At 38.0% G+C, this 26,929-nt stretch overlaps 1 pseudogene; it reads right to left on the bottom strand.

The window, feature by feature from the left end:
• Nucleotides 1-1,037: 1,037 nt before the first annotated feature.
• On the bottom strand, nucleotides 1,038-23,585 carry LOC138840086 (large ribosomal subunit protein uL11 pseudogene; annotated as a pseudogene).
• Nucleotides 23,586-26,929: the final 3,344 nt, after the last annotated feature.

Raw genomic sequence — 26,929 nt, 5'->3', positions numbered from 1 at the left:
CACAAGTTATACTGACATCAAATATAGTGAAAGCAGGGGTTATACTGTGGGGGAGGGATATACAAAGCAACAAAGAGATAATCTTATAAATGCCTTAGAAACACATGCATGAAAGAAATAAACATTAAAATACACATCTAAGGGTTCATTTTCCTGACATCACATTATCTGACCTTTTCCGCTTGACTCATACATATACTAGATATTGGAAAGCAGTATGGAGGTTCCTCAAAAGACTTCACATAGAACTCCCCTATGACCCAGCAATCCCACTTTTGGGCATTTACCCAAATGTTTACAAACAAGACCACACTAAAGCTACCAGCACAACTATGTTTATTGCAGCATTATTTACCATAGCTAAGATATGGAACCAACCCAGATGTCCCTCAGTAGATGAATGGATCAAGAAAATGTGGTATATATACACAATGGAATTCTATGCCTCCATCAGAAAGAATGACATTGCCCCATTTGTTAGGAAATGGAAAAACTTGGAAAAAATTATATTAAGTGAAGTAAGCCAGGCCCAAAGAATCATAGGTCCCATGGTAACCAGAATTTCTTAAACAATAGCTAAGTCATAGTGTATGTTGTTAAATAGTCAGCCCTACCTGAGTATATCATGTGGAAGGTTAAAGGGGTTTAGGGAGCTGCTGATATTCATGAAAGCTGTAGCTATATTATGAATTACCTGGTGTGCATATTAATGCTAGATAACATTTGAACATATAATCGTGAGTCTGAGAAAATTTGAAACTAGGATAGATATCGCACAGTGTCCTATTTTGAAAAGGAAAAGATCCAGAAACGATGATGCAAGAGAAGTGGGATTTTAACAGAATAAACATTAATATGAAATAAACAAAAAAGTAGCATAGTAAGTCTGGACTAGTGAGAGAAAAAAGAACTCTGAGCTTGATTGCATAAGAAACTCCTCTAGCTTCATATATTCAAGTAAAAAAGCTTTGTTTTGCACAGGTCTACCAATATTAGAGAAGTTTGGAAAGTAATTATAATTTCAAATAGCAAATTGATGACATGATTTAAATTAATTTATTGTGAGCCACTTTCACAAATACATCTAGACAGCATATCCAATGAAAGCTAGTTTGAACAATTATGTCAAGTTTTATACCAAATTGTTGTTATTGCTATGACTTATAAGTACAATTTTATGTCATGACTATAATGTTGGTAGATATTTGTTTCAAATATAGCTTCCAAAACATTTAAAAAGATGTTACTCATTTAAGAGTGCTTTCAACACTTTGGAATTTGTTAAGTTGTTGTGCATGTCATGAACAAAAATTGGATGGCTTTGAGGTCACACTACTCGCTAAACTTCTCTGGTTTCCTTCAGTTCTTTTAAAAGTATTATAGAATTCTTTAGCAATGGTTAGATAAGGTATTTAAAAATGCCCAAAGAAATGCAATTGATTCATTTTTTTCTCTCCTAAGTAATGAATATTGACATTAGTTTCAAAAGAGTCTTGGTAAGGAGCTATTTGCACCACATTCAAGTCTAAAATAATACTATAATAAAATAAACATAGTATCTTTTTGGGGGGTTGTCATGTTTTTATTGAAATAGTTTCTCTTGTGCTTCTTAACTAGCTGGGCATTCCATAGCACCACTGTTGATGTCATCTATGATGTCCTGAGGGTGGTGGCCATCAATATTACACCCCACAGACTGGGCAGTGCCCAGGATCTCCTTAATGGTTCCAGAAAGTTCTCTGGCTAAAGATCAGTGCTGCATCTGCCGGGCAGTGTTGACAATCTCATCAAAAGAGATGTTTCCGTGGTGTTTAATATTTTTGTTTCTTTCTCTCTCTTGGTGGCTCCTTTAGGGCTTTGATGATCAAGGCAGGGGCAGAAGGTACCACCTCTATCTGGGCCTGTCTGTTCTGAATGGTCAGCTTAACTGTAATCCTCAGACTCTTCCAGTCACCTGTCGCCTTGGTGATGTCATCACCAACTTTTTTTGTAGACAAACCCAGAGGCCGATTTTGGGGGCCAGGGCGGAAGTGGCGCCGACCTCGCCAGCGGTGCACCTCAGGTACACGACTTTGATTTCTTTGGGATCGAACTTAGGCGGCATGACAGAGGTGGCTGGTGTTGGATGAACCTGGATTCAGGACGACCGAAGAAAGTTGCACCTTTGCCTCCTCTGAGCTGAAGGATGAAAGTAAACATATTACCTTATCAGTGAAGAGACATGTAGTATATAAAACTTCATAATGGATCATTATTGAGGTATACCAATTGAGTACATTGTTTAAAATAATTCACAGAAAATCATCTCCATTTCTCCATCATATTAATCTGCTTCCTGAAAAATCATCTTACTTGTAAAGTCACATTTTCTAGGTCACATATAGTCTCCTGTTGTAATATTGCATTGATGACTTTATTCTGAGCTGTAGTATTTATATCATTTTCTTTACCATTACTTTTGTGTTATATGTATGTTTTACATCATTTATTAACTTTTTAATATAATGGTTTAGCAAAATAGGAATGGAAGTTGAAAATAAAAGTAAATAGTTTTAAATTGTTTTATATGAAATCATACGTTGGTTAACAATTAGGGTATGTTGGAACAATCCATTTTAAGTGATTTTATCATTGTACAAACATCATAAAATATTCTTTTACAAATGAAAATAGCTAGACAGGTAAATAAAATCTTAATTTTTTGTGCCAGTATTGGGCCTTGGCATTGTCCCTGACTTTCTATTTCTCAAGGATAGCTGTCTACCCCTTGAACCACAGCTCCACTTATGGGATTTTTGGTAGCAAATTGGAGATAAGAGACTCATAGACTTTCCTGTATGGACTGATTTTGAGCCACGATACTCAGTTCTGTTTCCAGAGTAGCTAGATTTACAGGGGTGAGCCACCAGCACCTGGCTCAATTAAAGAACCTTAAGAAACTACTCGTATGTGTGTGTGTGTGTGTGTGTGTGTGTGTGTGTGTGTGTGTGTGTGTGTGTATGTAAAAGTTGACTGAAATAATTTTTGTGTCTGATTGCATATTTATCAATATGAGCTGAACAATGTTAAATAAGAATTAACTAAAAGTTTTTACGTAATTTTAGTATGTGTCTAATCTTTAAGAATTGAATAAATATTGACTATAAATTTCTTGAAAAACTATATTACATTTTACTGCTATAAAATATATCTTGAAAAATTATAGGTTATTAATTTACTTATTTATATATTATCTGAAATATTTTCAGGCTACGATAGAAAGAAATGTGATGCTAGCTGGATAGTGAACACATTCAGAAGCATGATGTTCTATGTATAAGATGTACACTTCAAAGAAGAACATTATTTAATTGAGCCTTTTTAAGCTTCCTGTGTCATATTTGCAATGTATTGGTGATTCACTGGATAACTTGTTCTAAAAAGAAAACCAGACATACAGGCATCAGTGGGAATAAAAATTTAAAAAAATAAAAAAATAAAAATTTCTTCTTCATTTTTGCATAGTTTGGTAGAAAATTCAAACATAAAGCAGTGATATGGGAAAAGTACTAACCTTAGAATCACTATCTGGATTTGGGGTCTGAAATTTAACTTTATAGGCTGTTCAATTCTGGACAAGTAATTTCATTTTTTCAGGAATAATTATCATTTAATGTGTAATGTGAAGCATAGTAACTTGGTTTGCACAGGTGCACAATATAAAGTTTGTGCCCCATATAATTTTATGACCCTGGACTCATTGTTGTCTATTCCATATGGAAATTTATTTGTGAAAATTCCCACATGTAGTCAATACTTTTCCCAATGATGATTATTCCAGCAAAACTGATTTTCCTGTTTCCTCATTTTATGTAAATATAAATGGGTTTCCAGCCTTGGAAATATTGGGTGTGAAATTCTAACTCCCTTGATTTATTTCAGGGGTATTTTTCATGTGTTTTAGTAAACAATCATTACTTCGCTCTTGGCTGTGGAGGCCTTTTGTTCCCTTGACTTATATTTTGTTTGATGTATGTCAGGTTGGTTTTCTTTTATAAAATACATGACAGATAATAGAAACCATTTTTCATTCCTGAAACTTGTAATCTAAGTATTTCCCTATTCATCTCATCAGAGAATTTACCCAGTTTTTAATGGATCCCTCTGTAGAGGTTAACAATGATTTCAATTAATTAAAAACAAGACAATCAGAAAATGAAAGCTAAAAAGATGTCAGTTAATAAATTTGGATAATAGACCAAAACCCAAATCTCCACTTTACTTTTGTGTACCACCAACAATCAATTGGCTCCATGTTTGGCCTGCTATGAAATTCCTTCATTCTCATTTGCAGAAATAGAGCTAAAGATGCTCTTCCCTGGGGTGGGAAATGAAGAGAGAAATGTCCAATTGTATTCCATCTGTCAACTCAACCCTGACTAAATAGGGTTGATATTTTCTTTACTTTGTTACCTCTTCCTTTCACTCACCCAGAAGCAGCTGAAATGGAAATATGGACAAGAACAAGATTTCTTGAAGGATTACAACAGGACTAGAAAGCTAAGGAACAATATTTTTTCCAATTTCCCTTAGGCATATGTGATTACAAACCGAAAATATTTAGGGAAGAATAATCTGGCCTATTTTTCTGCTTTTCTCCTCAATATCTCTTTCAAAATGTGAAATGAATGTCAGACAAGGTGATAATGTGAAAAATTAGGTTTATAATATAAGGTTCTAGAATTTCAATAAAGGGATTTACCTTAGACTGTGCTTTGTTCTGTGTTTAAGTTCAGGAAATATTTACTTGCAACATGTAAGTAACAACATCTGCCCTTTGACAGTATTGTTAGTAATGTGCTACAAGCCACAACAACTCTCCTAGAGCCTGCTTAACAAAATCATTTAAGTATGTACAACAGCTCAATTCCGAATTGCATAGTTTTTATGTAGAGCATCTTTTATCTGGCCACCATCCTAACAAATCCTAATGTCATGTTTAAGAGTTTAACTTCACTGTTACAAAAGATACTCTGTATTTCTGAACTTGATTTCTTCATCTGTAGAAGAAAGATGATTTGCATCCCCTTCAGTGAGTTACTGTGTAGATGAAATAAGTGAAATAATTGTTTAAGAATGTACCAAGTACATGGTGTATAATGTACAATACATGGCAACAAGTATTAGCAACATCCTTCATTCATACATACATATATGCATATACACAATGTGTGCACACACACTAATTGCCTACACATACAGGTTCCATCCAGCTTGTTCCATCCATGAGTATATTTGTAGTTCCTAAGTGTCAATATCACACACATATATCCATGCCTGTGTAATATATGCATTATGTCTGTGGCTATAATTTTTGTTAATTTTCATTTCTGTATTTTAAAATTAAGCTTCCTAATAAAAGGAATTGTATATGTATTGCTCATTGTTTAGTATCTAGTGAAAAACTTCAAATGCAATTAGTACATATTCATTTAATAAATGATTTGGTCAAAATAAAGCCTTTGTGCTTAGATAAATTAATATAAATACAGCTTAGTATTTTGAAACTCATTTTTAGAATGTGTGTATGTCAGAATATTCCTATTTTCCCTAATATTTGAAACTCCTATTATACTGGCACCATCTTCCCTGACAGAAAATTTATCCTGCTCTATAATGTCTTCAGAAACATTGGACCTTTCATTAGTAATCCATTCTCTTTTACTCTTTTGCCATATGTTAAAAGAATTTTTCATTTTTGTCAAACAAACCAATCAGCTTGATGATGAACATGAAAGAGTAAAGAACACTAAGTAATATTTGTCTAAATCATAGTTTATACAAAAGCCACCAGATTACATGAGGGAAGCCTATTACACAAATCTCCTTTCCAGTTATACATGTTGGAATTATTTCCTTGATAGTCTAATTTCTTTATCGTATAATTTCATAAGAATAATTTTAATTTCTATTTGGACATATGTAGGATTTTCTGTGAAACTAATATTTATTGGTGGAATATTTTTGCTTGAGGGACAGCTAATTGTAAGAGTAAGAAAGTCACAAGGAGCTCTTCACTTTACTAAAAGGATTTGACATAAGCTCAAAAATATCAAATCCACTAGTATTCACAAAATCAAATAATGAATCTTCAGAATAATGTGCTGTTGTCAAGATTAGATTATATTTTGAATTATCCATTATGCTACTAAAATTATTTAATATTTATGTGATGTTAAATAATATAAAATTTCTGAATTGTAAAGTTATGTGTTATTAATGTATTTGATCACCTCTTAATATCTAAAAGTAGTAATTACTTAGTGTAAATCCACCTGTAGATCAGATTATCACATAATGAGAAATCATATGATAGATCAGAGGAGAGACAAGTTGTATAATTGTAAGTGGTGATGAGTTTTAATACCCTGTAATTCACTGAAATATTTTAGTAACAGAAAAAAGGATTTTAGGGCTTGAGGGGGCTCTTTTTGAATTTTATAGATCATAATTTTCTATTACTGATTATTATTTGAATTAAAGCTTGATGTATATCTCATTGGATTTAGTATTTTCCTGTCAGTACTGGAGCTTGATCTCATACCTCTCCCTCTGGCTCAGCTTCTTCTTTCAAGGTTGGCATTCTGTCACTTAAGCCACACCTCCCTTCCCAGTTTTTGTCTGGTTAATTAGAGATAACAATCTCTCAGATTAGTCTTCCTGGGCTGTCTTTAAACCACACTCCTCAGATCTCAGTCTTTTGAGTAGCTAGGATTACAGGCTCACCTGTGAGTCACAGGTGCTTGGCTCCTCTTGGATTTTTGATATGGAGTTACAATTATTGGTCTTGCTTCCTACAGATAAGGCTATCTCATTTCTTCATATTCTAAGAGTCGATATTTATCTTCTCCCTAGAAATATTCTCAATAGTTCATTTATCACTATTGTAGGAGAGAGTCCAGGGAGAACTTCCTTAGCAATGTTCATATTTTACATCACACAAAACCTGGCTATAAACTTACCTTTTCTATGAATATTTTTTTTGGGATGAGCAGTTTAGTCCACTCAACTCTGTAGATGTCTCACTGTATTACATTTTATTTTTTATCTTTGCATGTTTGTGCACACACTGATAGCTATGTGCACATGTGGACTTTATCCCACCCATGAACAAATTTCCAGTTATTGAGTGTAAATACCATTTTCTTTTTTGTAATATGATTTTCATTGTAAAAATACAGTACAGAGGGGTTACAGTTATGTGAGCAATATCATGAGTACATTTCCTATCATGCATTGTTACCTCTTCCTTTGTTTTTTCCTTACTCTCTCTTCCCTCCCACCTCCACAACTATAATTCTTCAGTTTCTTCTGGGGACTATTGTACACATTTTTGCCTTGAGTCTTACATTCTCAAATGAGTTTACTTCTTCTTATCCAAATTTATTAAAGTAAATATAGGGCATCTTATTTCTATAAAATACCAGGAAGGAAAAGAGTTGAAAATCCATACAATTTAGCATTTAGTGTTAGGATCAAAAGAGAAATTCTTTAAGATGTTGTAAGATTGTAAACACTAGTCATTTCTCTTAGGGTTGTTTTTCTGACACTTTGCAGGAATTTAGCATACACCTGTGGTGATTATAATAACAAATACAAGATTAGTTTGTACCTTTTAAATATATTTTTATTGTAAAGATATTGTACAGAGGGACTACAGTTACATGAGTTAGGTAATGAGTACATTTCCTATCAAGTATTGTTACCTCCTCCTTTGTTTTTACCCTACTTTTATGAGTAAGTTTCTAATGCTGAGTTTGATGTCATGATTTTGCCTAAATAGAACCTTGGAAATGACAAGGTTTTGTGAAGAGTCAAAGAGCAAAATATATGAGAAACTTGGTGTCCTTGTCAGATTCACCTGAATTGAAAAGGAAAATTACCAGCTTAAAAGCAAATCAACTTTTTATTCTTTCAAATAAGTAACAAAAATGTAGGCAAATTATTTCCTATTCAGTGACATTCTCTGTGCAAGAAATTCTTTAGGATCTCACTTCCAAAACTCAATAACTTTTGATAATTTTATAAAATGATCCTATTACCACTTCAGCTGTTTGCCAAGGAATGAAGGAGCATGTGCGTGTGCTCATGGTGCTATGTTTAATATGGATAACTCCTTTATTTCCAGGTTTCAATCTTATATTATTTTAGATGTTTTTTAAGAATGTTGATTGCCTTCAAAACATTGTCTGTTCCAGTGTTCTTCATATTCTATAATTTTAGTATCAGTTACATTCTGTGCAAAAAATTAGTAAATGATGCATGCTTTCAATGATACAAACCAGCTGTCAAATACAGTGAATTTCTCTATAGAAACTATATATATATATATATAGTTTCCATATATATATATATATGGAAAATACCATACAGAGGGGTGACAATTACATGAGCAAGGTAATGAGAACATTTCTTATCAAGCATTTTTGCCTGCTTTTAAGTTAAATCTGTGGTGATGTATTGATATACACACCAGGGAGGCTAACATTTAAAAAATTTACACTACCAAATATTGGAAAAAATATGAGGTTACTTGATGTATCATGTTTACAGTAGTAGTGCAAATTTTTGTGACTTTATGGGTGAGGGTGAACACATAACTACTTCATGATACATTAGTTCCTCTTATTTTCCTAAGAAACATAAAGCATTCCAAGTGATCTGTATATGTTGGGTCTTCGTCTGTCCCACGAAAGACGGATGGGGTCTGAGGAAAGGTTAGTGCGGCACTTGCCCGTTCCCCAGCCTCCCTCAGCCCGGGAGACAGTCAGACACAGCAGGGAGCCAAATTAAGCAGGAAGAAAACTCCAGAGCAGCCCTTTTTAAAGCCAAAAAGGACAAAGGATGGATGGCATGGCAGGGGAAGAAGAAGAACCAATCACTGTCAAGGTCACACCCTATCATGCACCTAAGCTTTCACGGGCTGGTTACACACCGAATGTAAGGTAAATTGGGCTCAGCCCACTCTACTCTCTCTCAGTGTCATCTTTTCTTCCCATATGCCCTACATGTATATATAAATATAAATATATATGTATATGCATATAAACAAAATACATAGATATATGTGGCTATGTTTATATGCACATCTATGTATTTAGCTATGAATATTTTATTCAGATGTGTTAAATATGTGTATAAACATGCATGTATGTATATATGCACAAATATATGGATACGTGCATATATAGACAAAAACATTCATAGTCATTTTAGGTATAATAGAATTATTTTGAAAAATACACACCAATCATGAGAATGGATATACAACTCTCTTGCAATTATACATTTGCTACTACTCAACAGTTGAGTGTGAAAATGTTATGCTATGTTAAAAATGATAGAACCAAAACAGTCATAACTGTACAATTTCATTCCTTGAAGTTATATCATAGGGGAAACATCTTTAGAGACACAAATCATAAAAGTAGTCTCCTTTTGGAAGTGATGAAGTATAGATTAAAAACACATGAACTGAGGGGGGACCAAGATGGCGATGGAGCAGTAGGGAAACTCCACAGCTCTCTCCAACCAAAAAGAGAGTTCGAGTTCCAAGCTTAATCTCCCCAAGAGACCGACAACAACAAAAAGACGAACACTCAAAGAAAAACCAGAGGTGGAGAATAACAAAAAAAGAAAGAGAGGAAAAGAAGAATTTCAGAACAGAGTAAAGCGAAGACCCCTCCCCCAACCTTTATTGGCCGCGCGGCAGTGCGACAAGCCGCCGGCCAGCCGGCCCGGCGGGGGCTGCGGGAGCCCCAGAGTCACAGCAGAGACACAGGGGGCCGCTTTCAGATCACCAGGTACTGGTTTGCAGAACAGCGGATCGCCAGGAACAGAGAAACCTACCAGCCGGGAGTCTCCACGAGGATCCCACCCCCCCCCCACTCTCCACCCAAGCAGAGACGCTCCATCCCGCCAAAGCCGCTCAGCACCAGCAGAGCGACAAAGGGACCTGTTAGCAGACCACCCGCCCGCCCGATCGCGATTGCAGCGACCTGGCTGGGCCGCTTGGGCCCCAGAGGTACCGCGAAGAAGCTGCCTGAGCGTGGACACTTTTGACCCGACAGCTTCGACAGAGGCAGAGACAGAAAAGAATCACACAGAGCCACCACCGCCCAACCCAGCCCAGATTGCAACAACAACTGATGACCTACACCACACAGAAACAACCAGCTCCAGCGTGAGTACCCCACAGGGGAGGGAATCCCCAGACCCTGACCTAGACTCCCTACCCCAACACCCGGACCACAGGACCCACTAAAACTAGGAACTGTTTGAGAGCTCCACCAGCCCGTGGAGCACACTCAGCTGGCCAGGCTAGAGCAAGAGCACCCCTGGAAGGGAGCTTAAATGCCCAAGCCAGGAACAGAGCCTCTGGGTCAAGACTACCAATAGTAGAAGAAATTTGAACTGTGTCCCCCAGGCTGCATAACCTAGGTGGTACACACATCAGCACAGGCCTAACAAGCGCGCTCCAGGCTTGGGCCGGAACCAGGCCCAGGGATCCGGTGCCTGAACAACACAACCAACTCCTCCCAATTGAAGTAAAAAGCTGAGCATACGCCTCAACAGAGGGGAGAAAACCAGGAAACAACACTCCCCGGGAAGCATGCCTGTGACAACAAAAGACCTGGAGGCCCAGGACAAGAGAAGCCCAAACCCCACCAAAACTCCACCCATATACCCTAGACTGGGAATTGGGCAACACAGGCTGCCAGCACCTGATAGTAAGCAGGAGCTCAGACTGTTAAGGTGGCTCAGCAATAGAGTGATAGTCTTGGATGTATGAGGCTCTGGATCTGATTCCTCAGCATCACAAAAGCAAAAAGGGTCAGAAGTGGTGCTGTGGCTCAAATGGTAGGGTGCCAGCCTTGAGCTGAAAAGCTGAGGGACAGCACCCAAACCTAGAGTTCAAGCCCACAACCAGCCCAAAAACAAACAAACAAAAACACATCAGGAGCCCATAGCAGACTCCAGTATTTGGGAGAGTGCATCCAGAGCATCTGTTCTTCACAAGAGCACCCGTAGGAGCAAACACAAGCAGTCTAGGCTGCTCAACCCTTCCAAAGGCGGGAACTGCCAGCAATCTACAGCAGAGAGCTGAGAATCCTAAGTAAGTCAGAACAGCAGCTGGAAATAGGCTCCCAACAGAACCCAGATCAGGCACAGACTCTCTACCAATACAGAATCAGCAACCAAGCAAAGACAGACACACCAAAACAAAATTGAAGAGCAGTCTCCTGAACCTCCATGCGAAAATCACAGAGAAAAATCACAAGGTTTACCACCACCCAGGACAGCAAGCTCACCTCAAAAGCCAGCAGCCACGCAGGGGAGAGCCCCAGTGGGAGCAAAGCAGGAATGGAAGACAAAAGCTACATCCAAGGGTTGCTGGAGGCAATGACTCAAGAAATAAAGTGAGAAATTGATCAGAAATTGAAAGACCACAAGGATGAACTATCCAAAGAGATACAGGGTATCAAACGAGAGATGCATGCAAAAATAGAAGCTGCACAAACCTCAGTAAGAAGTGAGATAAACGCCAACTTAGAGGTAATGCATACCTCATTGAGAGGTGAGATCAGTACTCTGAGAACCAACATTGAATCCATGAAGGGATCCATTTCCTCCCTGCAAACCACAATAGAAGCCACAGTCAACAGAGTGAATGAAATGGAAGGTAGAGGGTCAGATACAGAAGACAGAATACACCAACTGGACCAAAAAGTGACAGATATGGAAAAATCACTCAAATTAAACCAAAGGGATATTCAAGAGCAAGCAGATAATGCTAAAAAATTTAACCTTCGCATAATTGGAGTGGACGAAGGTGAGGAATTCCAGAGCAAGGGAATGCAACACCTATTTAACAATATAATCAATGAAAATTTTCCCCACCTCAAAAATGACCATCTTAACTACATCACAAAAGCTTATCGAACACCCAACAAGCAAGACCCCAGGAGAAACACTTCTAGACACATTATAGTAAAAATGATAGATCTGAATAATAAGGAAACAATCCTCCATGCAGCAAAAATGAAGAAGGAGCTATACTACAATGGGAAAAAAGTAAGAATTACTGCAGATCTCTCCACACAAACAATGAATGCAAGAAAAGCCTGGGAAAGCACCATACAAGCCCTGAGAGCCAATAACTGCCAACCCAGACTGATATACGCGGCAAAGCTAGCATTCACATTTGATGGAGAACTGAAAACTTTTAATAGCAAAGAAAAACTAAATGAATACAGAAACATTAAGCCAGCATTACAAAGAATTCTAAGAGGGGGGACACAACCTGAAGAAAGCAACCAGGAACTGGGGCCTGCCCCAAACAGGCGTTACTCAAAGTCTAACTGAGCAAGCACAGGAGGAAAGGAAAGAAGAAAAACTTAGGAAAACGGAATGGCAGGCACAACAATGCATCTCTCTATACTTTCTCTTAATATAAATGGGCTGAATTCGCCAATTAAAAGATAACAAACTGAGGACTGGATCAGAAAACAAGACCCATCCATCTGTTGCCTTCAGGAGACCCACCTCTCAGCCAAACATACAAACAAACTCAGAGTGAAGGGGTGGAAAAGGATCTACCAATCAAACGCCCCCAGTAAGAAAGCAGGTGTAGCTATCCAGATATCTGACAAAATAAACTTTTCATTAAAATCAGTACAGAAAGACAAGGATGGACACTACATATTAATAAAGGGAACAATCCAAGAGGAGGATATAACCATCATCAACTTATATGCCCCAAATATTGGTGCACCCAGATATGTCAAACAAATGCTCTCAAACTTACAGAATAAAATAGATCCCAATACGATAATACTAGGAGACTTTAACACACCACTCTCACCAAAGGACAGGTCTACCAACCAGAGGATTGACAAAGAAGCTACCGAATTAAGAGAGACCATACTTCAAGCGGAATTAACTGACATCTACCGAGTATTTCACCCTAAAACAACACAGTACACATTCTTCTCAGCAGCTCACGGAACTTTCTCCAAAATAGACCATATCATAGTTCATGCAAGGAACTTAAGCAAATACAAAGGGATCGACATAATCCCCTGTATCCTATCTGACCACAGTGGAATCAAGCTAGCTCTCAATAACAAAGCATACCGCAGAAATTTCTCTAATACATGGAAATTGAACAGCACGCTCTTTAACAATGCCTGGATAACAGAAGAGATCAGAGAAGAAATAAACCATTTCCTTCAACTCAATGAAAATGAAAACACCTCACAAAGAAACTTGTGGGACACAGCAAAAGCAGTCCTGAGGGGCAAATTTATTGCCCTCAGTGCCCACATCAAGAGAATGGAGACAGACCAAGTAAATAATCTCATGTTGCAATTAAAACAGCTAGAAAAACAAGAAAAAATGGGACCTAAAGCTACTAGACGAAGCCAGATAACCAAATTAAAAGCAGAGATTAACCAATTAGAAAATCAGAAAACCATAACCAAAATAAACCAAACAAAAAGCTGGTTCTTTGAAAAAATAAACAAAATTGATGGCCCATTGGCTAGATTAATTAAAAAAAGAAGAGAGGAAACCCATATTAATAGGATTAGGGATGCCACGGGAAACATCACAACACGTACTCAAGATATCCAAACAATTCTAACAGACTACTTTCAAAAGCTATACTCTCTAAAGGAAGAAAATCAGGCAGAAATGGATGCATTTTCAGAGAAATACAAGTTACCCAAACTGAGCAAAGAAGAAGTTAACCAATTAAATAAGCCAATATCCTATAATGAGATACAGGAAGCTATCAAAAGTCTTCCAACAAAAAAAAAGCCCAGGACCAGATGGATTCACAGCAGAATTCTATAAGACCTTTAAACAAGAACTAATACCCATACTCCTCAAGCTCTTCAGAGAAACAGAGAAGGAGGGAGCTATCCCAAACTCATTCTACGAAGCCAATATCACACTCATCCCCAAACCAGGCAAAGACCCAACCAAAAAGGAGAATTACAGGCCAATCTCCTTGATGAACACAGATGCAAAGATCCTTAACAAGATTCTAGCTAACAGAATCCAGAAACACATAAAAAAAAATAATTCACTATAACCAGGTAGGCTTCATCCCAGAGACACAGGGATGGTTTAACATATGTAAGTCAATAAATGTAATCCAACATATCAACAGAGCCAAGGTCAAGAATCACATGATTATCACCACAGATGCAGAAAAGGCCTTTGACAAAATTCAACATTCATTCATGCTAAAAGCTCTGGAGAAAATAGGAATAGAAGGAACATTTCTAAAAACAGTAAAAGCCATTTATGACAGACCAATAGCCAATATTATACTTAATGGGGAAAAGCTACAACCAATTCTCCTAAAATCAGGAACAAGACAAGGATGCCCACTGTCTCCACTCCTCTTCAATATAGTCCTAGAACCCTTAGCCAGGGCAATAAGGCAAGGGATCCGCATAGGGAAAGAAGAAGTTAAGCTATCCCTTTTTGCAGACGGCATGATACTATACCTCCACGATCCCAAAAACTCCATCCTCAAACTCTTAGAAATCATAAATCAATTCGGCAAAATAGCAGGATACAAAATAAACCCACAAAAATCAGTTGCCTTCCTATACACTGATAATGTACAGGAAGAGAGGGAAATAAAGGGAGCAACCCCATTCACAATAACCTCCCGAAAAATAAAATATTTAGGAATTAACCTAACCAAAGATGTAAAAGAACTATTTAATGAGAACTATAAAAAGTTAAAGAAAGAAATTGCAGAAGACACTAGGAAATGGAAAGACCTCCCATGCTCTTGGATAGGCCGACTTAATATAGTAAAGATGGTTATACTTCCAAAACTAATATACAAATTCAACGCAATTCCTATTAAAATCCCAATGACGTACATCAATGAAATACAGAAAACAGTCCAAAAATTCATATGGAACAACAAAAGACCTAGAATAGCCAAAACAATTCTAGGGGATAAAGACAATATGGGAAGGCTATCCATGCCGAACTTCAAACTCTACTACAGAGCTATAATAACAAAGACAGCATGGTACTGGCACAAAAACAGACCCGAAGACCAATGGAACAGAATAGAAGATCCAGAAATAAATCCACAGGCCTACAGCCAGCTGATATTCGACAAAGGAGCCAAAGACATACAATGGAAAGAACACAGCCTCTTCAACCGCTGGTGCTGGGAAAACTGGGCAGCCACATGCAGAAAACTAAAAGTGGACCCCAGCCTATCACCATGCACCAACATCAACTCAAAATGGATTAAAGACCTTAACATTAAACCTGAATCTCTGAAATTACTGCAGGACAGAGTAGGAGAGACACTTGAACTAATAGGCACAGGAAGGAACTTCCTGAACAGAGTCCCAGGGTCACAACAAATTGGAGAGAGACTCAACAAATGGGACTACCTTAAAATAAAAAGCTTCTGCACAGATAAAGCTATCACAACCAAGCTAGAAAGACAACCAACTAATTGGGAAAAAATATTTACCAGCAATATATCAGACAAGGGGTTAACATCCTGTATATACAGGGAACTCAAGAAACTAATCCCTCCCAAACCTAACAAACCAATTACTAAATGGGCAAGGGAACTAAAGAGGGACTTCTCAAATGAAGAAATAAAAATGGCAAAGAAACACATGAGGAAATGTTCATCATCCCTGGTGGTGAAGGAAATGCAAATAAAGACAACCCTGAGATACCACCTTACCCCAGTCAGAATGTCCCACATCCACAAATCAGCCAACGACAAATGCTGGAGGGGATGTGGAGAACGAGGAACGCTATTACACTGCTGGTGGGAATGTACACTCATACAACCACTTTGGAAAGCAGTCTGGAGGGTCCTTAGAAAGCTAAAGATTGACCTCCCTTACGACCCAGTCATACCACTTCTAGGCATCTACCCTGAACAACAGGAACCAATATACAAGGACACGTGCACCTCCATGTTTATTGCAGCACTGTTCGCAATAGCTAGGATATGGAAACAACCTAGATGCCCCACCACAGATGAATGGATCCAAAAATTGTGGTATCTATACACAATGGAATATTATGCAGCCATTAGAAATGACAAAATAATGGCATTTGCAGGGAAATGGATGGAGCTAGAAGGAATCATGTTGAGCGAGGTAAGCCAAGAACGAAGAGACAAACAGTACATGGTCTCCCTGATAAGTGGATGATAAATCCAAAATGTTAGGTGATATGACAAAACTAACAGGACTTAAGAAACAAAGAACTCCCACTCATCTGGTTGAACCACTACCAAATATCCCCATGCTGCTGATCACATATATGGTATATAACATGTGAGCACCGTTATATATTACAGACTGTGATAGACAATTTGCTCCAGGAAAGTTAGAATGAACTTGTGACTTTAAACGAGCATCATTATTCCACAATATTGTGAATTACCGGAAATTAAGTAATCACTTAATCACAATCAAAAAAAAAAAAAAAGAACCTTGGGGAAGGGAGGGAGGGAGGGGATGGTGGGGGGAAAACAATGGAGGGGGTAACAATGCTCAAGAGGAAGTGTACTCATTACCTCACTCATATAACTGTAACCCTCTGTATAGTATCTTTACAATAAAAAAATTTAAAAAAACAAAAAAACCAAAAAAAAACACATGAACGTTTTATGGTGATGGCAATACTGTACATCTTGATTGGGGTATTGGATTCAGGTGTAGACATTTGTCAAAACTAATCAAAGTATACATTTAAGATCTGTGCATTTTACTGAGTGTAATCATAACTCAATAAAACATTAAAAATACCATAGCCAAAGTTGATTAGATATTAGCCTGAGCTAAATTTAGATACCAATTTTCATTTCAAAGATACACAAAGTAACCTTGATAATTTCTACTTTAAATTAACTCCAAAGTATAATAGTCATACAGAAGACTAAGAAGCCAATTGTGAGGTGGAAATGTGAAGAAACTTCATATATACTTGGAAACATTAAAATAATTGAATAAACCTTCATATCTAACTGGATATATAACTATCCTTATGATAGTTTTATTTTTAAAAATACTGAAAATAAAATGTTAACATGCCTTGTCAGTGAGAAAATACAATCTTTAGAATTATAATTGAAACCAAAGAAAGCTTTAATTTTTTAAGTTTAAATGAATTTCTCGAAATACAGAATACCCCAGAAGGGAGCCGAAGTCCTGCAATCTGTAGGTTGAATGTCACTGCCACTTTTGCAAGGATAGTTTCCCTGTTAATTAAAACATTAACTTTACCACTTCACATAACAAGGAGACATAGAACATAAAACTGGTTTTATAAACCAAAGTCACTTTAGTTGAAGAATATGCTAACGTCTGAAATTCAGCTCTAAATGTTTTTTCCACTAATTGTCCCTGAGGACATTCTCTTTGCATAAGTAAAAATATCACTATTCAAAACTATTAATAAGCTGGGTGCTGGTGGCTCATGCCTGTGATCCTAGCTATTCAGGAGAACTATTCCGGATCACAGTTCAAATCCAGCTCATCAGAAAAGTCCATGAGACTCTTATCTCCAATTAACCACCAGAAAAAATAAAGTGAAGCTGTGGCTAAAAGTGGTAGAGCATTAGCAACAGCACCCAGGCCTTGAGTTCAAGCCCCATGAACAACAAAAACAATCTACTAGTGAAGTAAATGCCCCTTTGAGGGAAAAAGGTATAGCCTCAAGCTATTAAAGTGACTCAGCTATATGAACCAGAAACACAGGTTAAGAACCTGCATATGAGACGAGAATCATATAATAATTTCTTAAGCAAAATGGGTGAATAAAGGCAAATATTTGTAACAGACACAATAAGAAGAGGTAAAAGAGACAACGAAGAAAAAGGGGAAGCTCCTAGTGTCAATTATTATTAATGAAGTCCTGAAGTACCCGATTTTCAGGCGCTCCCTCTTAGACCACAAACGAGTTGTTTATTGCAAGCTCGAGCTTGATCCCAAGCTCAAAATTAAGACAGCTTTTATAGTATAAAACAAACAAGTTTAGGGGGGTTTCACACAAGTAAGTTTAGGGGGTTTCCACACAAGTAAGTTTGGGGAGTTTCCACACAAGCAAGTTCACAAGTTTAAGTCCGCCCTGACTGCACTTCCCTTTTTCTGATGGAACACCTAGGCAACTGGTCTGTTCCTTAAGGGTGGGTAGGGTTGGTGGCAACCTGTGGTTTTCCTGAGAGCTATTTTTCTCTTTGGCAGCACAGCTCTCTTTGGAGGTTACTCTGAGGGCAGCACAGCTTAGGGGGCTTAATCTTAAAATGAGTTATTTTAGCTCTTCAGTCCCTCCTCTTCTAGAGCATCGGGGACCAATCATGGTCCCCTAAATTGGCACAGTCTTTTTACCAGTCCTGACTCCATATATCACAGCTAACTTAATTTACCAGCTGTACTTGTAAGCTCCAGTTTTGAAAACATATTCGTACCATTTGTTACATACTTAAACTTCCTGAGGTTTGTCTTCCTTTTTTTATTAACATTTTAAGACAATTTTTACTTTTTAAATCCTTTTTTATCCAGAGGATACCAATTTTTTCCCAATTCCTTTTTCAAGGTTTTCTTTACTACCTTCCTCTTCTTTACAATTCCTTGAGCTTTTTTGTGGCTAGAGTTTAAAACTGCCCTTTTTTGTTTGTTTGTTTGTTTGTGTATGGAACCAAGTTATCTCAGAACAGCCTCAAGGCACCACTGAAATGCAGAAGCTTGCTAGATTTTAAGTCTAAGAGCAGGGCTGGGTCTCATTTTTTACTGCCTGCATTGATAACACATGCAGATTAATTCCATACCAGTGCCAAAGTAGGCTGTGCCTATATAGTGGATTTCCAGTCACTATGCACTGAAGTGCCTAGGCAAGAAAGCCAGTGATGTCCTTGTCCCCAATATCTACTGTGGGAATAGAGGGGGTTTCTGGATATCATCCAAAAGAATGTCCCACAAGATCTTAGTTTTAACAGCTTTTAATGGGGATGCAGTCTCAGGTGATGGAACCAGACAGGAGTTCAGTCTACTTTTACCACGGTGAAGGTGATCTGGGTGATGATGTAGATTTCCTCCAGGTGACTATCAGGCTGTTTTCAAACTTTACCTATTAGGGTGTGCAGCAGCAGCAGCAGCAGAAGCATCAGGGTTTCTCAGTGGCTCTAAGGGACTGTCACACTGGTGCTAGGCTGCAAATCTCTACACAGACTGGTTAAAGATACATTGCATAGGCTTGGCAGGCTTTGATCCCATTGGATTTTAAGACTGTTTAGATAATAATAGCCCAGGACAATTTACCAAGATGACAACTTTTAAAACTACATAGTTCTTTTAATAAGGCTAAGATTTTCTAAGCAGATATAGAGGGCTCAGGCCTGTACTACTATTTTCCATGCCTTTTCCTTCTGTCTATTTTGCCACATTTTTTTAATGACTCTGGTCCCTTGTTCTTAGAAGGGGAAGATGGGTGGTGATTCATCTTTTGTAACTTCTTTTGGCTGACTCAGGGGTGTTGATCCTACTAGCCAGGAACCCATAATCTATTTTACAAAGAGGCTACCAGGGGTAGATGTCATCAAGAACAATATTTTAACTTTTGACAAATGCATAAATCTTTTCTCCAGTTACAGCAGTGTAGCTTGTTTAGCACTCTGGTTTGTAAAAACATTTTTCTGGATGGCTTAGGAATGTGATCTCTAGTGACCTTAACAATGCCTAAGTTACCTGTACAGGCCTTCAGATAAATGTCAATAGAAACACACTCTCAGGTTTCCATTTTTTTTTTCTGAACAGATAAATTTCATGGAGCTGGTGTCAGCTCAAAACTTACTGCCAATTAGAGCTTTTAGCACATACAGTGGTTGGGATTTAAACTATCCCCCATATTTTATAACTTTAGCTTTTTAGTACTATCACAGATTACTGAAAAGGTCCTGTCCCTACAAGGTAGATAGTCATGGACATTAGGCATGTTTACAAACCACCTTCCCATGACCTCCTGGCTCTGACCAATTTTTGAAGGGCCTCGAACAAATGACTCTAGGATCTGACATTATTTCTGCCATCCAAGCAGTAGCTTACTGCCTCTGGATGCTCCACCATTGCTTTAGTCCCAGGAGTGTCTTCTCCACATTGGGATAAATGCCTCTTTGGCATTTCCCTTAGCTGGTCACTGGACTTGAACTCGGGGCCTGAGTGCTGTCCCTCAGCTCTCCAGCTCAAGGCTAGCACTCTGCCACTTTGAGTCCCAAAGCAACTCTGCTTGCTCTTTCAGCCTTCCGCTGGCTGTGTAGAGGTGACAGTCTCACAGCGACCTTTGTCTGCCCTGGCTGGCTCCAAACCAGTTTGCAGATCTATGAGTCTCATAAAAGGCCACTTTACTCCAATTAAAAGCAACAAGGTGGTTAACATAGAAGTAGCTTTCAAGTATGCCAAAGTTACATCTGACAAACTTGTAAGAATCCTCTGTGCTTTGCTCTGGGCTTGCTGGAAACTGTTAAAAAAAAAAAAAAAACTTATAGGAGCAAACTAGAATAGCAATTATTTTCGTAATCCTAATTTTTCCTTTGTGCATTTTAAGGCAAATGTTAAAAACAATTTTATTTTTAAACTTTATATTTAAAAATCCATTTTTAATTTTAAGCCTGTTATTAATCTCTTTTTAATATTTTATACTTTAGTTTTTAGTTTTATTTTTTTTTAATCCCTTAAAATCTTGAGGTCAAGTGTCACTCATTGTCTCTTGGCTGCTTGTTTTAAATACACATTGAAACTTTTAAACTCAAATGATGATTTTTCCTTAATGCAAGAATTACAATCACCATCAATGTACCAAGAAGCTAGGCTTAACACCTTTATAACTTTTTAAAACATCCTAATTGTAGAACATCATTGAAAGCAGGTCACATTATACAAATAAACTTTTTAACCCTTTTTTTAAGTCCTTTTTAATTTTAATTTTAACACATACAAGGGACAGTTTTAGCAATACTAATCACATTATCACATCACTTAATTTTTACCGTCATGTTTCCAGTGTCTATCTGCAGGGAAAAGGGACAGAACAAAGATGGGCCACTTGACTCCTCCAATGGAGTGGGCATGCACCCAATCTGACTCTTTAGGGTTAGATGAACTGCATTTGTGCCAGCTTGCCCTCTTTTACCATGTGTGGACTCCTCCCAGGGTCTGTCCCACCATGCATGACCAGCTGAACCGCACTTCTGCCCGTTCACCCCTCACCCCCAAAGACAGGTCTTCTGTTGGCTTCTAAGATTTTTCCTCTTTTTTTTTTTGGTTCTTGAATAAAATACAGTTTTAGACAAACAAAATAGGTAATGTTTTTTGACAATGCTAAGCTGACCTTTACATTTAAATTTTTAATATTTATCCCTAAATTTTAGCCAAGGGAACTAAATCCCAAACTGCCAATGTATTTTAAAATATTAGATTTTAAAGTACCAGATTTTCTAATCTTCAAGTTAAAGAATCCTTAAAAAGCCATTTAAAACAATGTGAAAGTTCTTTAAAAATTTTGGTAATGTCTAAACCTCATAAACTTTTACATTTTAAATTTAAACTCACCCAATTTTTACAGCATGTTGACAATTTTTATCTTGAACATGTTTACAAACACGTACAAAACACACAGATCCTAAAGTGTGAAAAAATCAAAATCAGTTGTACATACATTTTTAAAATTTTTAAACAAAAATTTAAGACAGTATTTTTTTTAACTAAGTACCTTTGTTAAGCTTCATTTTCCCAGAGCTTGTTTGTTTAGCAAGGCATTTTACCAATCAGTCTTTTGAATCCCTTCTGGTGGAGGGCTGGGGGAGGGGGTCACCTGAAACTAAACTGGTCTGATTTTTTATCCAATTTTAGACAAAAGCACTTTACAAATTGTTACATTGTCAGGACTAGCTGAAAAATCCAAACCAGGCACACAGCCTTCCACATCCTCCCCACCAGCAGCCTCCACAAGGAGAAAATGCAGCATGAGGCTTGAAGGGAACCAGACTAGTCCAGCAACTTTCTACGCCTCACAGGGAGGGGGACATAGCAGGTCTGTGGCTGAGCCCAGCCAGAGGCTGGAACTTTTATTCCCCCAGAGGTGTTCAAATAAATAACAAAAATATAAATAAACACAAAAACCAAGAATCCACACTTAAAACTGGCACCAATTCTAAAACAAAACTAGACAACAACCAAAGGCTGAGTTGGGGACTAATGGGCCCCCAGTTCAACCCTACCAGAACTCTGCTCCATTCTCACTCAGCAAGCTGAATCCAGAGTCTGCTGAGTGAGCTGGCCACCCTCACCCAAAACTTCCCCACCTCAAAAAATAGAACAGAAGCCACACAAAAGTAAACAAGACAGACAAGTGGCCACAAAGACAAAATCAGATCTCAGTGAATGGAGCTACATCTCACCACCAGAGGATTTTTTTTTTTTAGATTCCTGCAAACGTTGACCCAGGGGCCTTCCAAGGTGGAAGAGAACTCCCAGTCATCTTGGGGCAAGGGAAAAAGTCCCTAGTGGCTGTCCCCTCAGACTGACAGTCTCCCCCCCCCCATACTCAGACCTCCTGGGCCAAGGCCCGAGGCTAAGATCTTGTTGGTGCCACTTGCAGGTGGTCAGTGGCAGATTCATCCAGCTGCAAGTTCTCCCTGCAGGCCCCTTTCAAGTTATTGCCAGATCCTTCAGGTTCTGGATTCCCCCTCCTCTTCTAGAGAATAAGTCAACCCCTAATGTCATCCTGAAATTCAAAAAGGATTAAAATGGGAGAGCAGCTGGGTGAAAGAAGCCTCTGGCCACCCCTTTCAGGTCTGAAAATGAAAGTAAAATGAACAAGGAAAGGAAAGAAAGAGAGGTGCCAAATTAAAATGGCAACTACAAGTGATGCAAAGACAGCACACACGTTGAGCTCGAGCTCGAATCCACCCCTAAGCTGCTGTGGCAGAGGCTGGAGGAGTCCCCATCCCAAAGGACTGCAGAGGCTGGTGAGTCCCTGCCTGGTGGCAGAGGCCAGATGAGTCCCTGTTCAACAGCAGAGGATGGCGGGTCCCCACCTGGGAGGTGGCTAACCCACCCTAGACCCAGTGACCGAGGCCAGACGAGTCACAGCCCAAAAGAGGGCGGAGTCTGGTGAGTCCCCACTGGGGAGGGCTTCCCCAAGTGTCCGGGGAATGTCTTCCACCCGACCGCTGGCTATTTTATAGCGCATCTGCCAATGTTTCTTGCCAGCTCCAAAATCCCACTTGCAAGTCAGACACAAAACACTCAACATAAAGCAGCTGCATCCCCTCTTACCGGCGGGCTGGACAACTCGCTGATCAGGCGTCTGGGGGGCTATCCCGGACGAGCCCCATATGAAGGACCCGATTTTCGGACGCCCCCTCTTAGACCACCAGAGACCACAATCAATGCAAACAGCAAACAGTAGTTTATTGCAAGCTCGAGCTTGGTCCTCTGTGCACTAGGTAACCGGTGTAGCTAAGAGGCCCTGAGATCAAAATCAGCACAGCTTTTATAGTATCAAACAAACAAGTTTAGGGGGTTTCCACACAAGTAAGTTTAGGGGGTTTCCACACAAGTAAGTTTGAGGAGTTTCCACACAAGCAAGTTCACAAGTTAAAGGGGTTTAAGTCCACCCTGACTTCACTTCCCTTTTTCTGATGGAACACCTAGGCAACTGTTCTGTTCCTTAAGGGTGGGTACGGTTGGTGGCAACCTGTGGTTTTCCTGAGAGCTATTTTTCTCTTTGGCAGCACAGCTCTCTTTGGGTGTTATTCTGAGGGCAGCACAGCTCAGGGGGCTTAATCTTAAAATGAGTTACTTTAGCTCTTCAGTCCCAAGCTTTCAATATTTTACTGATCGGAAGGTAAGTTTTCTTTATTTTTTGACCTTAGATTAGAATACTTTATTTTTCAGAAGACGCTGGTGGCATAGCTACATGGAAAACATCTTACTTGGATCAAGAAATAGGCCTATATGCTAACATAAGGGGAAATTCATCAGGAAAAATAGCAACTGATAAATGGGCATCCAGAATACTTTATTCTCCTAGTGGCTATGTTGGTCTGATTTGTAGGTGAATACATTACACAAGTTGGAAATCAAATAAATCTGAAAACTAACAATGAGTGGATATTTCAAGAGTAAATTGTTAACTTTATAACGAATGCCCTGGCAACCCAGGGAATAGCATGTCTTTCTGAGGTGACTACACTTTTTTTGTTGTTGTTGTTGGTCGTGAGGCTTGAACTTTGGACCTAGGTGCTGTCTTTCAGCTTTTTAGCTCAAGGTTAGTACTCTACCATTTGAGCCACTGCACCACTTCCAGTTTTCTAGTGGTTTATTGGAGATAAGAGTCTCACTGACTTTCCTGCCCAGGCTGGCTTTGAACCATGAACCTCAGACCTCAGCCTCCTGAGTAGCTAGAATTACAGGCGTGAGCTAACAGCCCTAGCTTGAGCTGACTACCTTTTAGTCTCTGGAAATAAGAACCACCACAACCCTCACCTCAAAGCTCAAATGTCAGCCAGAATTTACTATTAATTTCTTAGACACTTTTAGACTATCAGAGAATATATTTATTGGCCATAATCTTGTACAAGCAGATGATACTTCCAGCCCCACAACTGTTCTTTACTTGTGATTTTGTGAAACTGGTTAATGATCTCTCCACTTCAATTTTCTTATTTATGAAGTTGGAGTCATAAAAAATATCAAACCAATTTAATAAAGTGAATATTAAGAGAATAAGTGGAACCTAAGTGAAAAGTACTTAATTCATAGAATAGAAGCTATTATTTATTAAAATCTAATGAATGCACAGTTTAACGTTTCTGTTAGGCTATCAGGCAAGGAGAGTTAAACCCATTAGTAAATTCAAAGCATGCCAAATATGCAACTCAATTATCTTCCTACGTGGAAGGTTTGTCTTTATGGAAGCTAAAGGAGAAATAAAATCCTCAGAAAATGTTTGAATTCCTTTGGGTGAATTTTTTTTGTAGCCTAACAGTCCCCTTGACTAAGATTGCAATCCTACACTCAACAAACATTAACTAATCATGAGCTAACACAGACAGCATCTGGGTGCTATGCATACAGTGAACTGTGTTAGCCCCTGAGGAGCTCCAATTTCTCAAAAGGAGACAACAACAGAAGAGAATGAATAGAAATTAACTTGAACAGGCACTTTATGGAGAGGTTGACAGTTGAATTAGTCTTTGAAAAATGAGTAAGAAAAAGTTCAATAGACAAAAACTTGGTGATTATAAACAAATTGGTCTACTTTTAAATTGGTATGTGTCTATTAAAGCCCAAGGCAACATACAATCTTTATGTAATACAACCTCAAAGATGGTTTAAATAGTGGTAACTGTTTTCTATCTGATTGTAGGTGGTTTCTTTAATAATATTTTTGGTAAATTTCCAGGGAACAATTAGTATTTAACATAGTCTGTGCTTTTCTAAGAGATTTTTCAGCATCTATATATTTCTGTGAATAGTCATAGTTGAACTGTAAAGTTGTATTGACTGCAAAGGAGGGGTGAGAATATGAATCAAAATTTCTGCTGTAACATTAAGAAAGCCATGCGATATTAATCCCTAGAAAGTTAACCAATCCCAGTATGAATTTAACCAATGTAAAAATTAATTTAGTGATCACTTCATTATCATAAGCCGCATCCTAAATTGGTCATAGAAATATTAATATGACATTATTTATTGCAGATCATCAAGGAGATTTTGAATTTAAGAGAGAATCTATCATTTGTGGTTGTTGTGAAGCAGAAAAAAGAAGCCTTCCTGGAGTCTATTCCTTGGAGAAAAAAATTGGTATAGGTCAGATACTAGATTAAGAGGACCTTAATAGTTTTTTTTTTTTTTTACATAACCTGGAAATGTCTGTAAGAATGCAAAGCTCCTAATGCAACAAGATGCTGTCAATCAACATTTACACAAACCCAGTTTTTAACTCTTCTAGTTTTATCTCTAGTTTTGTCTTTTAACCTACTTTATTAGATTTAAATTCAACAATGAGATATAATTGGCATGTTCAATTCTATTCTCACATGACATCTTCTTCCAGGTTTTACTTTTTGAAGGATAAAATCTGTGGCTTTTATATATTGATGTAGTTATAAAGCCATCAACATTATTTAATTTTAGATATTTTGAACATCCTCTAAAAGATCTTGTTTACAGATGAGAAATCACTACTACTTATACTCCTCCACACCTGCACATAAAGAACCACTAAGATATATTTTGTCTTCCTGGGTTTGACTATTCCAGATATTTCACATAATTAAAATCACATAATAGATTTTTGAATTTTTATTTTTATTGTAATGGTGATGTACAGAGGGGTTACAGTTATATACATCATGTACTGAGTGAATTTCTTTTTGTATAACATTACCTCTTTCCTCCCTCTCTCACAATTTTTTCTTCCAGTCCCCATCCACAAGTTGTATACTTCATTTTGAACATAGCATCTAGTGAATACCACTGCTGCATTTGTTCATACTTTGTATCTCCATTTATGTGCCTCCCCTTACCCTCGCAAATACAAATAAATGTGCAAACAAGACAAAATGATACAATAACAAAAACAACCATGAAGAAGAAATACTCATTTTCCCTTTCCTGAAGTTTATTTTGATATATATGGATTGTTTGTTTTGATTTGCCCTTCCAGGGCACCAAACTCTGGGCTTAGATGTTTTCCTGAGCTCCTTTTTGCTCAAGGATAGTGTTCTACCACTTGAGCCACAGGTACCACTTCCCAGCTTTTTTTTTATAAAACAATATTTTCTATTGTAAAGATACTGTACACAGGGGTT

The sequence above is a fragment of the Dipodomys merriami genome, unplaced genomic scaffold (assembly GCF_024711535.1).
Source record: "Dipodomys merriami isolate MVZ:Mamm:240054 unplaced genomic scaffold, mDipMer1.0.p SCAF_3, whole genome shotgun sequence".
Classification (NCBI taxonomy): Eukaryota; Metazoa; Chordata; class Mammalia; order Rodentia; family Heteromyidae; genus Dipodomys; species Dipodomys merriami.
The sequence above is the reverse complement of the archived record's forward strand: the minus strand, read 5'-3'. Positions and strand labels throughout refer to the sequence as shown.